The sequence below is a fragment of the Lynx canadensis genome, chromosome B1 (assembly GCF_007474595.2).
Source record: "Lynx canadensis isolate LIC74 chromosome B1, mLynCan4.pri.v2, whole genome shotgun sequence".
In the NCBI taxonomy this organism is placed as follows: Eukaryota; Metazoa; Chordata; class Mammalia; order Carnivora; family Felidae; genus Lynx; species Lynx canadensis.
Window position 1 is genome coordinate 71,864,828 of NC_044306.2, and position 13,916 is coordinate 71,878,743.

Below are 13,916 nucleotides of genomic sequence, written 5' to 3' on the forward strand. Positions count from 1 at the left end.
TATTTATTTATAAAAAGATTTATTATAAGGAATTTACTCATGTGATTCAAGAGATTAGCAAGTCCCAAGATCTGCAGGGTGAGTCAGCAAGCTGGAAAACAGGGATAGTACACAGTCCAAAGTCTGAAGGCCCAAGAAGTAGAAAAGCTTGATGGTGAAGTTCCTGTTTGAAGGCTGGCAGGCTCAAGACCCAGGAAGGGCTGATGTTTCAGTTCCAGTCTAAAGCCTAGCTTGAAGGCAATCACGCAGGAGGAATTCTCACTCCAGAGGATTAGCTATTTTATTATATTCCTTTTTGTTCACCTTCAACTGATTGGATGAGGCCCACCCACATTGTGGAATAGAGCCTACTTTACGCAGTCTACTGATTTAAATGTCAATCTCATCCGAAAACACCCTCACGGAAAGACCCAGAGCAATGTTTGATCCAAGATCTGAGAATTCTGTGTCCCAGTCAAGTTGACACATAAATGAATCACCATAGTGTCTAATTCTTGAGGTTGATGGAAAAATGAATATGAGTGATAACGATGCGGTAGAAAAGGAAAGAATTGCAAAATTTAAGATATTAGGAAGGTGGAGGGAAAGAGGAAGAGTGGGGTGTACAGCAAGCATATTCTATTCACTCGGATTATCCGATGCTTCTTCGTGAAGTTTGGAAAAGCAGTAGGTACAATGACTGAGGATCCAAAGTTAAAGCACCCTTCCCCCACCAAGTACCCCCACCGTGGTACTGCCACCGCTGAGTTGTTTTTTTTTTGTTTTTTTTTTTTTTCATATTTCTGGCTGTAAATGTATAGTATTTGCATGACTATGTGGCTGGGGGTTGGGGTACGGAGAAAAAATAGGTTTAAAAAATGGGGAAACTGACAAGGCAAAACTGGTATACCCTCCTCCTTTGCCAGCTCCTGCTTCTTAGAGACAGTGCTGCAGTTTCAAGGTAACTCACAAACACACGGTTGTGAGCAAAATATTAATGACAACCTTGAGAAGTCATACAGTTCAATCCTCTGCCTTCAAGTTCACACTTAGGTCTCCCAGAAATAGAATTCTATCTTTTTATTTTTCCCTCTCACCAAAACGGAACATTCCTGTGGTCAATTCATTATCAGAACTATTTGATTTCCTTTAAAATATCGTCACCCAAGATATTAGGACATAATAAGGTGTCTCTTAGAGTAGTAAGTACGCTGATAACGCAGTTATTGTTGCTACTAATAATGCGGTAGACCAGTTCCCTGCTCCACTGTCAATAGACAGCGATTGTGTGACAGGAGATTGACTAACTGGCCTCTTTGGAACTCAATTCCTTCAATAGTAAAATGAAAGTTTGGGTTAGAGAATCATTAGAGTCTTCTAGTTTTAATTTTGGATCTATGATTTCTAAAGCTCCATTTTTTTCCCCCTCTGTACGGGCTACATCCTGTCTTAAAAGGTACCATGCTGCCCTCATGTGGTCAGAAGTGAAATAATACACAGTCACTGAAACGTTTTGTTTTGTTTTGTTTTGCTCTGTTCTAATTAATGGCAAGGGAAATCCGATACTTGAAGTTAAAATTCATAAATGGTCAGTAACAATCACCTATCCACTAAAAGTGGGTCCACCTATCCATAGGTGATCAGGTTGAATCACCTATCCACTAAAAGTGTTAAGGTTTTACCCATTCACAGTGGTGCAACGTTTTCATGTAGATAGGTGGAAAATAACACAGATACTAACATTAGTTAACATTGATGACCACTATCTCAATTGTAGGCGTTATACATATTTTACATGTCTTATTCCATTTGATTCTTCAAAGGCTCTTTTTTTAATGTGTTGTTTTCCAGATGCGGGAAGTAAAACATAATTGGATCAAGTATCAGGACAACACAATAAATAAATAGGAAGACCAGTATCAATCCAAGTTGTCTGATGCTATAGCCAAGACTTTTTCACTCCTATATTCTCATCCAACCATTTTATTTTTATGAGAGTTCATTTTTAACATTCTTTTGTTTCAGGAGACATTCCTAAGGAATTGGACAAAAAGTCCTTGAAAATGTGATGAGATAATGCGTATGAAAACCAATGCCTGATAGGAAAATAAGAGCTCCAAGAATATGAACTTATTTGAATTCTGCATCCTGTTGCTAATAATGTAATGTTTCTTTTCTTAATAATTAATACTCACTATCAAGTGTGACGTGAATCAATAAAGAGATGATCTTACACCAACCGTTGAGGACTCATTTTCTCAACAGTTCAAATGTTATCAGGGTAAGTGCAAAAAGATTTGTTAAAATTTTTGCAATGAAAGGGGATTTGGTTTCAGGTTTATAGCTGTACTGACTGACTTCATAAGGCAGATCAGCAGTGGCTGTGTTTCACGTTGCAGAAGAGAAAAAGGAACCACTTTTAGTTTTAAAAGCAGATGGTGCTAACTCAAAGGATTGGCATAAGTCCTTAGAAGTGTGATAGTAGGACCCAGGGTACCTGGCTCACCCCTGGCTCTGCAGGCTACCTGTGGTTCTTCTTCTCATTAAACATGGTCTTATCTGCAAATTAAAAGGACTAGGCTCTAGGATTTGCTTATGCTCTGGTAGCTTCTAAATTCCACTGTCCTAGTGATTCTAAAAAGTCTTGGGTCACCTTCATCCATAGCCTACTTTGTTTAACAATGTCACAATCACTTCTCAGCTTTCTGGGCTAGGTTTCCGGAAGCCCAGTAGGAAAAGTTTGTGTTTGGTTAGGCTTTATTCAACTTATTCAGCTACTTCTCAAGCACTTCCTTGAGACTTGAGGTTAATGGTCTTATCTGTGCCTGTAATGACTTCTAGTGCATGCCATCAGCTCCTTTTAATGCATCACCCAGAGATGCTAGTGATTCGGTTTCATGTGACATTCTCTCTCCCCAAATTCCATGCAGAAATCATGCTCTGCTATCATGTTACCTCTATTTTCTAGAACCCTATTTCTTTAAATACCTCTAAATAAAGACATAGAAAAATCCTCCAAATTTGCTGAGTCAAGGAGAACATCTAACAGGAGATTATGGCTGTCTTCATAAAACTTAAACAAGTTACAACCATTAAGAATTACCTTATTTCTCTGATAATAATAGCTGGATCTTACACTAAATGACTACAAATGTAGTGTTGACATCAGTAAAGAAGATCAGTAAGATGCAGAAAAGACAAGAAAAGGCTACAATCTTCATAGATGAAATTATTTTTGTTTAAGGCCTTAACAATGAAGAGAATCAAGTCTACAAATCTACAATTTGGTTCTAAATTTCCAAAAGGACAATATTACAGCCAAATAATTACAGCTACTGTGAATCAACTTCTCTGACCCAAGTACTCTTTATCCACTACCTCTCATCCTCATAACAAGACCAGAACTAGAAATTATTTTCCATGTATATATAACATAATCAAGGCTCAAGAAGGATAAATAATTTCTTAAGGTCACACAGGCAATACACAAACAAATATAAGAACCCATGGTTGTCCAAATCCAAGACTGTGTTTTATCCACTATATTATGTTACACCCAGCTTGGCATTAGCTAAGGCCTTCTTCACCCAAGGATTACCCTGAATACTTTGTAATGTGCAAATACGGCATCAAAAATGGTGATGATCAGGAAAGAGGCAAAGATGTTCCTTCTCAGCACTGCTTTTCAACATCATACTTGAAGTCCTAGCTAATACAATAAGACAAGAAAAAGAAATAAAACTATACAGATTGGGAGGGAAAAATAAACTGTCTTTGTTCAGAGATGACAGATTTGTCCATGTAGAAAATCTAAAGAATCAACCAAAAAAACCCTGGAAATAATAAGTGATCACAGCAAAGTTGCAAAATATAATGTTAATGTACTAAAGTCAATCTCTTTCCTATATACCAGCAATGACCAAGTGGAATTTGAAATTAAAAAACACAATATCATTTATATTAGCACGCCCCAAAAATAAAACACTTGGTAATAAATCTAACTATATATATATATATATATAAAATCTATATGAGGAAAGCTACCAAACTCTGATGAAAGATATCAAAAAACTAAATAAAAGAAAAGATATTCCATGTTCATGGATGGGAAGACTTAACATTGTCAAGATGTTAGTTCTTTATAATTTAACCTGTGAATTCAGTACAATCCCAATCAAAATCCCAGCAAATAATTTTGTGGATATCAACTGTTTCTAAAGTTTATAAGGAGAGGCAAAAAACTCAGAAGAGCCACTTTGATATTAAAGCAGAATAGCAAAGTAAGAAGACTGACACTAACCACCTTGAAGGCTTCAATAAAAGCTACTGTAATCAATATAGTGTAATATTGGTGAAATAGCTCAACAGAATGGAACAGAAACCCCAGAAATAGACCCACATAAATATAATCCACTGATATTTGACAAAGAAGCAAAGATAATACAATTGGTCTGTGCAACCAATGGTGTTAGAACAATTAAACATCCACACACAAGAAAGTGAATCTAGACATTGATCTTATCCCTTTCACGAAAATTAACTCAAGATACATCACAGTCCTAAACATGAGAAACAAAACTTTAAAACTCCTAGAAGGTAACATTGGAGAAAACCTAGATGACCTTGAGTATGGTGATGACTTTTAAGATACAATGCTGGGGCACCTTGGGGCTCAGTAGGTTAAGTGTCCAACTTTGGCTCAGGCCATGATCTTGCAGTCCATGAGTGCAAGCCCCGTGTCTGGCTCTGTGCTTACAGCTCAGAGCCTGGAGCCTGCTTCGGATTCTGTGTGTCCCTCTCTCTCTGCCCCTCCCCCACATAAGCTCGGTCTCTCTCGCTCTCAAAAATTAATAAACATGAAAAATTTAAAAAAGATAAATAAATGCAATGCCAAAGGCACAATCTATTAAAGAAATAAATCATAAAGTAGATTTTATTAAAATTAAAAAGTTCTGCTCTCTGAAAGACAATACCAGGAGAATGAGAAGATAAGACACAAACTAGAAGAAAATATTTGCAAAGGACACATCTGACAAAGGACTGTTATTCCACGTATGCAAAAAAAACTCTTAAAACACAGCAATAAGAAAATGGGCAACCCCATTAAAAAATGGGCCAAACACCTTACCAGGCACTTCACCAAAGAAAGTGGTATACAGTTATATACAGATGGCAAGTAAGCATATAAGAAAATGTTCAATAACACATGTCATTAATGAATTGCAGATTAAAACAACAATGAATTACCATTACACACGTATTCAAATGGCTAAAATCCAAAGCAATGACATCATCAAATGTGGTGTGCTGTGACATGATGTCCAAGGATGTGGAGTGAGACAAACTTTCTTTCACTAATGATAGTAATGCAAAATGGTGCAGCCATTTTGAAAGACAGTTTGACAATTTCTTCTAAGACTAAATATACTCTCAATATATATATACATATATATACATACATATATATACATATATATATATATAGCATTTGTACTCCTTAATATGTACCCAAGTGGACTTGAAAGCTTACATTCACACAAAACTTACGCACGGATGTTTATAGAAGCTTTATAAATTGACAAAACTTGGGGGCAACCAAAATGTCCTTCAGCAGGTAAGTGAATAAACAACTTGTGGTATGTCCAAACAATGAAATGTTATTCAGCCTAAAAAAAAAATGAGTTATTAAACCTTGAAAAGATATGGAAGGGACTTAAATGCGTATCACTAAGAGAAATTTAACCAATTTGGAAAGGCTACATATACTATAAGATTCCAAATATATGACATTCTGGAAAAGGCAGAGCTATGGAGACAGTAAAAAGATTGTTAGTTGCAAGGGTCAGGAGATGGAGGGATGAATAGGAGCAAAGAAGATTTTTAGGGCAGTAGAATTATCTTGTGTGATTCTATCATGGCAGGTATGTGTCATTACACATTTGTCAAAACCCACAGAATATTCAACAGCAAGAGTGAACTCCAGTGGGGAATAAGGATATGTCAATGTAGGTCATTGATTGGAATAAATGTACCGCAATGATAGGGGGTGCTGATAGTGGGGGACGTTGCTTCTGTGTGGGGACAGGAAGTATATGGGAACTCTCTGTACTTTTTGCTCAATTTTGTCCCAAACCTAAAACTGCTCTAAAAAACATAGTTTATTAATTTATTTAAAAAATAGTGGTCACCAGAGCGCCTGGGTGGCTCAGTTGCTTAGGGCGACTGACTTCGGCTCAGGTCATGATCTCACAGATCGTGAGTTCGAGCCCCGCGTCGGGCTCTGTACCGACAGCTCAGAGCCTGGAGCCTGCTTCGGATTCTGTGCCTCCCTCTCTATCTACCCCACCCCTGCTCACTCTCTGTGTCTCTGTGTCTCTCAATAATAAATAGACGTTGAAAAAAAATATTTTTAAAATAAATAAATAAATAAAAATAAAAATTAGCGGTCAATCAAAAATGATTGAAGCCATACCATCCTTCGAAGCAACAAAACTAAATCATTCTGCAACTAACAGTGTCTGCAGTTTGGATACAAGTAGCTGTCTGTTTCATATGTGGCCTGAATGACAGAGTTTTCTACAATTATTTACCATAAGGCTAGATTTACAGTCAGGATGAGTCACCCTCATCTACACAATTTTCACCTAAAGACTGGTTTTCTTTATGCTTGTCTCCTTCCTGTGAGTCTTTGTTTTTCCTTACATCTCATCTTTGGATTTTTGCATAGGCAATAGAAGCCAAAAGGTATGTATTTCTCATAGGATCCATCTTGCTTAAGGGAAATTGAGAGCTAATAAACAGAATGTACATTAGTATTAGTGACGTAGTCAGAATAAAGGATACCAGAATTACTTTCTTAGCTCATGATAATGACAAATTTCCTCTACTTAACATTATTACATGAGAACGAAAGGGAGTTTTAGGCTCCTGCAAAATATTGTCATGCAAAATGTATTTTTTTTACTTGTGAATTCCAGATTTTTCTGAAATACTTACGGCTATGGAACAGTCAGCCTATGCAGAGGGAGGTGACGCTATTTTGCTGTGGGTGGTGAATCAAGGTTCTAAGATAACCCATTAGCTCTGTCTCCACCCATTAGCTCTGTCTCCACAGTGCCTGTATCGCAGCAGAGGCAAGCATTCCTCTGTTCACATTTATTCAAATGTCAGCAGAATAGAAATGAATTGAGGTTTCTATAGAAACTGCTTGTGGTTTCAGGTGTTTCTCGGGGCATTTTGTTCTATTAACTGTTTGGAGAAAGAAGGTATGCATTATGGCTTCTCATTAATGGCGTTCCCACATTCTCTTTTGTTTCACCACATTTTTGGCAGCCCCTGTGGCAGCCTTTCCCCTCCAGCTGAGAAACTAGAATGAGCTACTTCTAAAGCCTGACAAATCCTCCCCTTTAGCGGTGGCTGTTCAGACAGCATTTCTTCTTTTTTGGCCAGAGAGGAAATGTGAAAGTCTCGTATCTGGAAATTTATGCAACACATTTTCTTACTCAGGAGTTACATAGATGACTGTATGAACCCAATCAACAGCTACAACAATAAAAGAGGCAGGTGTGTGTAAGCGAGATTTCGTGGCATGAGTAAAATTTTCGCTGGAAAATCCAAGACTGAAGACAAGCAAATATTTCAATCCAATACTGGCTAATTAACTGCCTGGAGGAATGATATCCCTTTCCATAGCATAGGGAGAAAAGTTAAAAAGAAAAAAAAAAAAAACAACCATTCAATTCAGAAGCAGTCCAATAACTCAACTGCATTATGGGATGTCATGTTTTTCTATATGTTATATTAGAACATAAGAAAGTGCTCAGAGGGCACTACAAAAGGTATAATTAATAAAGAAAAGCCAACACAAAATAAAAAGAAGAAGAAGAAACAACCATAAAATACGCCTTGGAGTAACTCGGAGCAGCCTGGTGTAGCCAAAATCCACAGCAGGAGCTCTGAAATCTGACAGCTCAATTTACATCTTACTGTGGCCACTCACCACTTAGGATCTTGACTACATTGTTTAATTGGTCTACAAGTCAGTTTCCTCATTCGCGAAGTGAGGATATTAATTTCTACCTTGCACGGCTAATATAAGTATTAGAGGTAAGGACAAACTTCCTTATCAGTGTATTCATTACCCGAAACCCTGCAGCTATGAGGTCTGCAGGGATGCAAAATTCCTCATATCATGAAAACATCCACTAAAGAACTAATCTGTTACAAAACTAATATCCATTCAAATATGTTCCCCAAAGTAATACTAATATCTTTCTCAGCTTATGTTTCAAATTAGTTGACCATCTTTAGCTGATCGTTTGAAGTTATAATATTTCACGCGATTATAGTGATAACAAATTAATAATGCATATCTGAGAAGGTGCAGGATGTCGCGAAGTACGTAAATATGATGATGAACAGGAGAGGCTGCATAGCATAGACTAGTGCCCGATGGCAGACTCAATTGCTAGATGCAGTTACTAGATGCATAACCTTGAGCAAGTACCTTAACCTTTCTGTGCCTCGGTTTCCCCATCTATAAAATAGAAATGATAATACTATCTACTGCAGATATATGTCATGAGGAACAAATAAAGGTAAAGTGCTTAGCACATGCTTGGTAAATCATAATAAACCCCTAAGTGTTTATTCAGTCAAAATAAAAGCCAACAAAATAACTCTCAAACAAAGCCATGTAAAAATGAAGTGGAATGATTAAAAACTGGAGAAAACCCAGAAGGTTCTTGACAGGTTAGAAGCAACAATAAATAATGGTTTGAACAGCATAGAAGTTGAGAAGCATTTGTAAAAATGGATAGACTCCCAGATTGTTTTCATAGACAAAGATGACCATGTTTGACACTGGGCTGCTAAAATGAAAGATGAGGTCATGGTAGCTGGTCTTCCAGAGAGCACCAACTGAGGAGGGAGCATAAGGCAAGCTGACAGGCCACATACACGCCCAACTCTCCCCACCCCCAGGTGGGATATGTGTGATATTCTTCGGGCACTGCTGGCTGCCCAAGAACAAAGGAAAGGGGAAAAACAAATGGTTAACTGATAGAGATCCTAGTCCTGCAGGACCTAAGTCTCCATCACCCCTCCACAGTGATGTGGGAAACAAAGGCAGAAGGAAATGGCAGAGAGAACTAACTTTCCTTATAATCTGCAGCCCATTGACAAATGCTTGAGGGTGGTGGCAGAGTAAAACATTTCTCCAGAACTCCATACTGTCTTAATGCTCATGGTTTCCTGGAAGGAAAACAACCTTAACTTGACAACAGCTAGGCCTCCAGTCTCCTTGAGTCTTCTTTAGCATGTGAAAATCTCACTGGAAACTTCCCCTGGACTTTACCTCCTCCCAACTCCATTGTATAAAACCAGTCTCTCATGTTCCTGGGGCAGCTCTTCCTGCCCGAGGGTCCCGTCCCCGTGCTTTGATAAAATCACCTTTTTGCACCAAAGATGTCTTCAAGAATTCTTTCTTGGTCGTTGGCTCTGGACCCCACAGACCCCACTATCACCACAAAAACCTCATCACCGATGAGCCCCACCTCCCGGTATCCACACCCGGTGTAACCCCCCACTCCCACAATGCAGCAGGCTTTGTCTGTGTAACCAGGAACAGAGGGAAGGCATGCCCCTCCCAAGATTGTTATAGAACACCCTGCTGCTTCCATCGTAGTCATTCCCTTGCCAGTTCTCTAGCTCTCTAACCACTCAGCTGGAGGAAGACAGTCGTCATGCTACAAAGCAGCCCTCTGAAGAGCCCAGGTGGTAAGGATCTGAGGACTTTGCCCAAAAGCCTGAGAAGAACTAAGAACTCCTGCCAACAGCCATGCGAGCTTGGAATCAAATCCTCCTTCAGAGGACTACAGCCGTTCTGACTGCTTGTCCGTATCCTTCTGAGCCACGACATATAGCCAAGTTGTTTCCAGATTCCAGCCCCACAGATACTATGGGGGATAATAAATATTCGTGTTTTTAGGCCATTAGGTTTGGGGGCTCTTGTGATGCAGCAATAGATAACTAAATCACAGGTCAAGGAAGCTCCGTGCCATTTTGCAAATTCAATGAAAAGGTTGACACCTCTCCTACAGATGCAATTTACAGCGTTTAGAACAAACATTAGCAGATACTTGGGACCTTTACTTTTCAAGATAAAAGATAAGCCCTCCCCACTTTTTTTTTTTTATTATTATGTGATAGGTCATTTTGATTCCCCTTTTAACTAGCCTACAATCACCTGTACAGTCTTCTGTAGATATCTTCCAAATATCTGAATGTCTCAGTTCACCTTTTTCTATCTTTGGTCAACGTCTCCTCCTCAGCGAGGCCGGTCCCAAACACCTTACTTAAAATTACAACCCCACTTCGTCCCATTCCTGACTTTCCTTATCCCACATCATTTTTCCTTAATTCTTCTACTAATGTTACTGTGTATCTCTCCCCACCGGGTGCCAGCTCTACGGGGCAGGGATTTTTGTCTTTTTAGTCATGTACGGTTCTGACGTATCCTCATTTCCTAGAACAATGCCTGGCACTTAAAAGGTGCTCAATAAATGTGGATGTGAGCTTTGGAAGCTAATTTCGTTCAAACAGCTCTTTTATTGTACCGACTGGCCTGTGTTAAGGATCACTGCTATACTTAAATTTTCTGACTCAGTAGGTTGTTAATAAACAGTAGCAATGATCTAAAAGCAAACCTCCATTTAAAAATAAAAATTGTTAGATTGAGCGACTCACAAGAAAGGACAGAAGAGCTAGTGGCTGAGATGGGCATTGATCTGTGGACTTACTACCTAAATTAAATCCTTATCATTACAGATTCTAAGAGAAGTACGTGTCATCATATGTGCCTATAAAATGATTTCATGTCTTTCCTCTTCACACTCAAAACGATGTACGTTATTTTTTATTACCAATTTTGCAGCAAAGAATAGTATTATTCACTTTACCTAGACAAAAACTAAATACGTAAATCAGATGGTGGTTCTAAAAACTCTAAGAGGGGGCGCCTGGGTGGCGCCGTCGGTTGAGCGTCCGACTTCAGCCAGGTCACGATCTCGCGGTCCGTGAGTTCGAGCCCCGCGTCAGGCTTTGGGCTGATGGCTCAGAGCCTGGAGCCTGTTTCCGATTCTGTGTCTCCCTCTCTCTCTGCCCCTCCCCCGTTCATGCTCTGTCTCTCTCTGTCCCAAAAATAAATAAACGTTGAAAAAAAATCAAAAAAAAAAAATAAAAAAAAATAAAAACTCTAAGAGGGCTATGACATCAATTCTGAAGACTTCTGGAAGCCTTGCCTAGAAAAGAGTCTCATATAAAGGCCCATCAGAGCTGCTTTTATGGATGTGTGGCCTGTGCAGTCACACAGGACCTCATACTTAGAAGGGCCCATTACTCGGCTTAGTGCTCTGCTGATGCTGTCTTGGAATGCTTAATAATTTATGAATAAGGGCCTTTCATTTTCGTTTTTCCCTGGACACTGCAAATTGCATATGGCTGGTCCTGAGGCCCAGAGAAGACAGTATTACTCAGTTATCACTCACTGCCCACAGACGTAAACAGAGGTGGAATGACAAGAAGAGCATAAAAGTTCCGAGCGAGACACCCCTAACCCCCCCCCCCCCCCCCCCGCCGCCGTGAGAACTGGAGAAATAGCAGTAGCGGTTTAGTGCTTGCTACTCAAAGTGCGGCCTGTGCCATCAGCACCAGCAGCAGCAGCAGCAGCAGCGGCAGGCCCTAGGAGCTTGTTAGAAAAGCACTCCAAACCTGCTGGCCCAGAATTTATATTTCTTGTGCACTTTAAACTTGAGAAACAGAGCTGGGCTGTTCCAAGAGTAATCCAGGACACCTGCGACAACGGACGTTTGAAAGGGATCCTTTGGGGCGCCTGGGTGGCTCAGTGGGTTAAGGGGCTGACTCTTGGTTTTGGCTCAGGTCTCACAGGCTTGTGACACTGGGCACGACACTGGCAGTGTGGAGCTTGCTTGGCATTCTCCCGCTCTCCTTCTCTTTCTCTCCCTCTCTCTCTGCCCCTCCACCACTTGGCTCTCTCTCTCATAATAAGTAAATAAACTGAAAGAAAGAAAAAAAGAAAGAAAGAAAGAAAGAAAGAAAGAAAGAAAGAAAGAAAGAGGAAGAGAAGGAAGGAAGGGAGGAGGGAAGGAAGGAAGGAAGGAAGGAAGGAAGGAAGGAAGGAAGGATCCTTCAAGGGGATCCTGCAAGGGTCCTTCCACCAGAAGAATCCTTTTCCCCTTCTACCAAAAAATTCCTTTCCTGAGATGCTGCCAGATTGGGATGCTAACTGATTTGTACATTACTTGTGTTCCTTCCGAAGTCCATTCTCCAGGATTGGGTTAATATGAAATGATGTTGATGAGGGTGCGTGGGGCAGGCTGAGGGCAAAATACAAACTAGCATACTAACACCCCCCCCCCCCCCCACCTCGCCCCCAACTTGGGATTTGCGTGATACTCTTCAGGCACTCCTGGCTGCCCAAGGACAAAGAAGAGGAAAGCAAACAAATGGCTGATAGAGATCACAGTCATACAGGACAGGAGTCTCCATCAGTTTACAATGGTCTTGGTAAATTAAAAGATAAAGGCACTCTTATCAATAGCCTAATCTCCAAAAACCTATAGACTCCATTTCCTGGAGCCCCAAACATCACCCCTCAATAATGATACGGGGAACAAAGGCAAGAAGGAAAAGGCAGGTAAAACTAAATTTCCTCATAACCTGCAGCCCATTGACAAACACTTGAGGCAAATACAGAGTGTGGATGACATTTCTCTAGGAACCCCCCACCATCCTAGTGGTAATGCCTTACTGGAGGGAAAACAGCCTTTGCTTGACAATAGCAAGGCCTCAGGTATCTTAGGAGTCCTCTTCAGCATATCAAAGTCCCTCTGGAGGTCTCCCTTTTGACTTCATCTCCCCAACTTCATTGTGTAAAACCAGTCACTTTTCACAACCCCAGCGCAGCTCTTTCTGCCCTCGGGTCCTGTCCCGTGCTTTAATAGAATCACCTTTTTGCACTATACACATCTTCAAGAATTCTTTCTTGGCTGTGGGCCCTGGACCACCCCACCATCACCCCAAAACCTCATCAATGTGGCTTGAAAAAAATAAGAAGAAAGCATGAAGAATGGGCTTTTGGGAACTAAGCTGAGAAGGTGGAAAACAATTACAATAGAAGTGGGGGTGGGGGGAAGCTACCTTACCATAGAATAAATAGCTAAAACCAAACAATTAAAATACGCAAGGCATCTTACAAAATGTTTTAGGGGGATTACTATATTTAAATTTCACCACAAACTGCAGAAAGGCGTATTAACTACCTCTACCTTTCTTTGCAAATGGAGAAACAGGCTTGAGAGTTTTGAAATGGCCACAATCTCCAGATAAAGAAATTGTGCATTTTCACAACTGTAAATTTTTGTTAACGTATTCACAAACATCTGCTACACGAATGAGTGCCTTTGTGTAGATTCGCTAACATTTTAGAATTAGGTCCTGAACGTTAGAGATCGTCGTAGAAGGAATCACAGGCATCAAACCAAGTTAACTTCAAATACTGCCTGAATCAGTCTGAGATAAAAGGAAGAAAAATGAAGAACTTCATTCCGGAAGCGAAGGTGACACAGCCGTCCACATTGTCGCATACGGCACATGGACACTCAGGCTTTGCTGTCACAGCTGGGAGACGACACCAGAAAGCACGTGGCCAAGTGCCTAAGGCTTCCGCAAAAAAAACCCAGCGAGCACCGCAACGGTTTCCGGCTAACCGGATTCCCACCTACAGAGCAATGGGGACGAAAGCGGCGTCGGCGTCTCCAGCCCCCCGCGCCCCGCTCCGCCGCTCCCGCCCTGCAAACCCGGGAGGGGGAGGAGCCGAGGAATCGAAAGAGAAAGCAGGCGGCGGGAGCTGGCGGCCG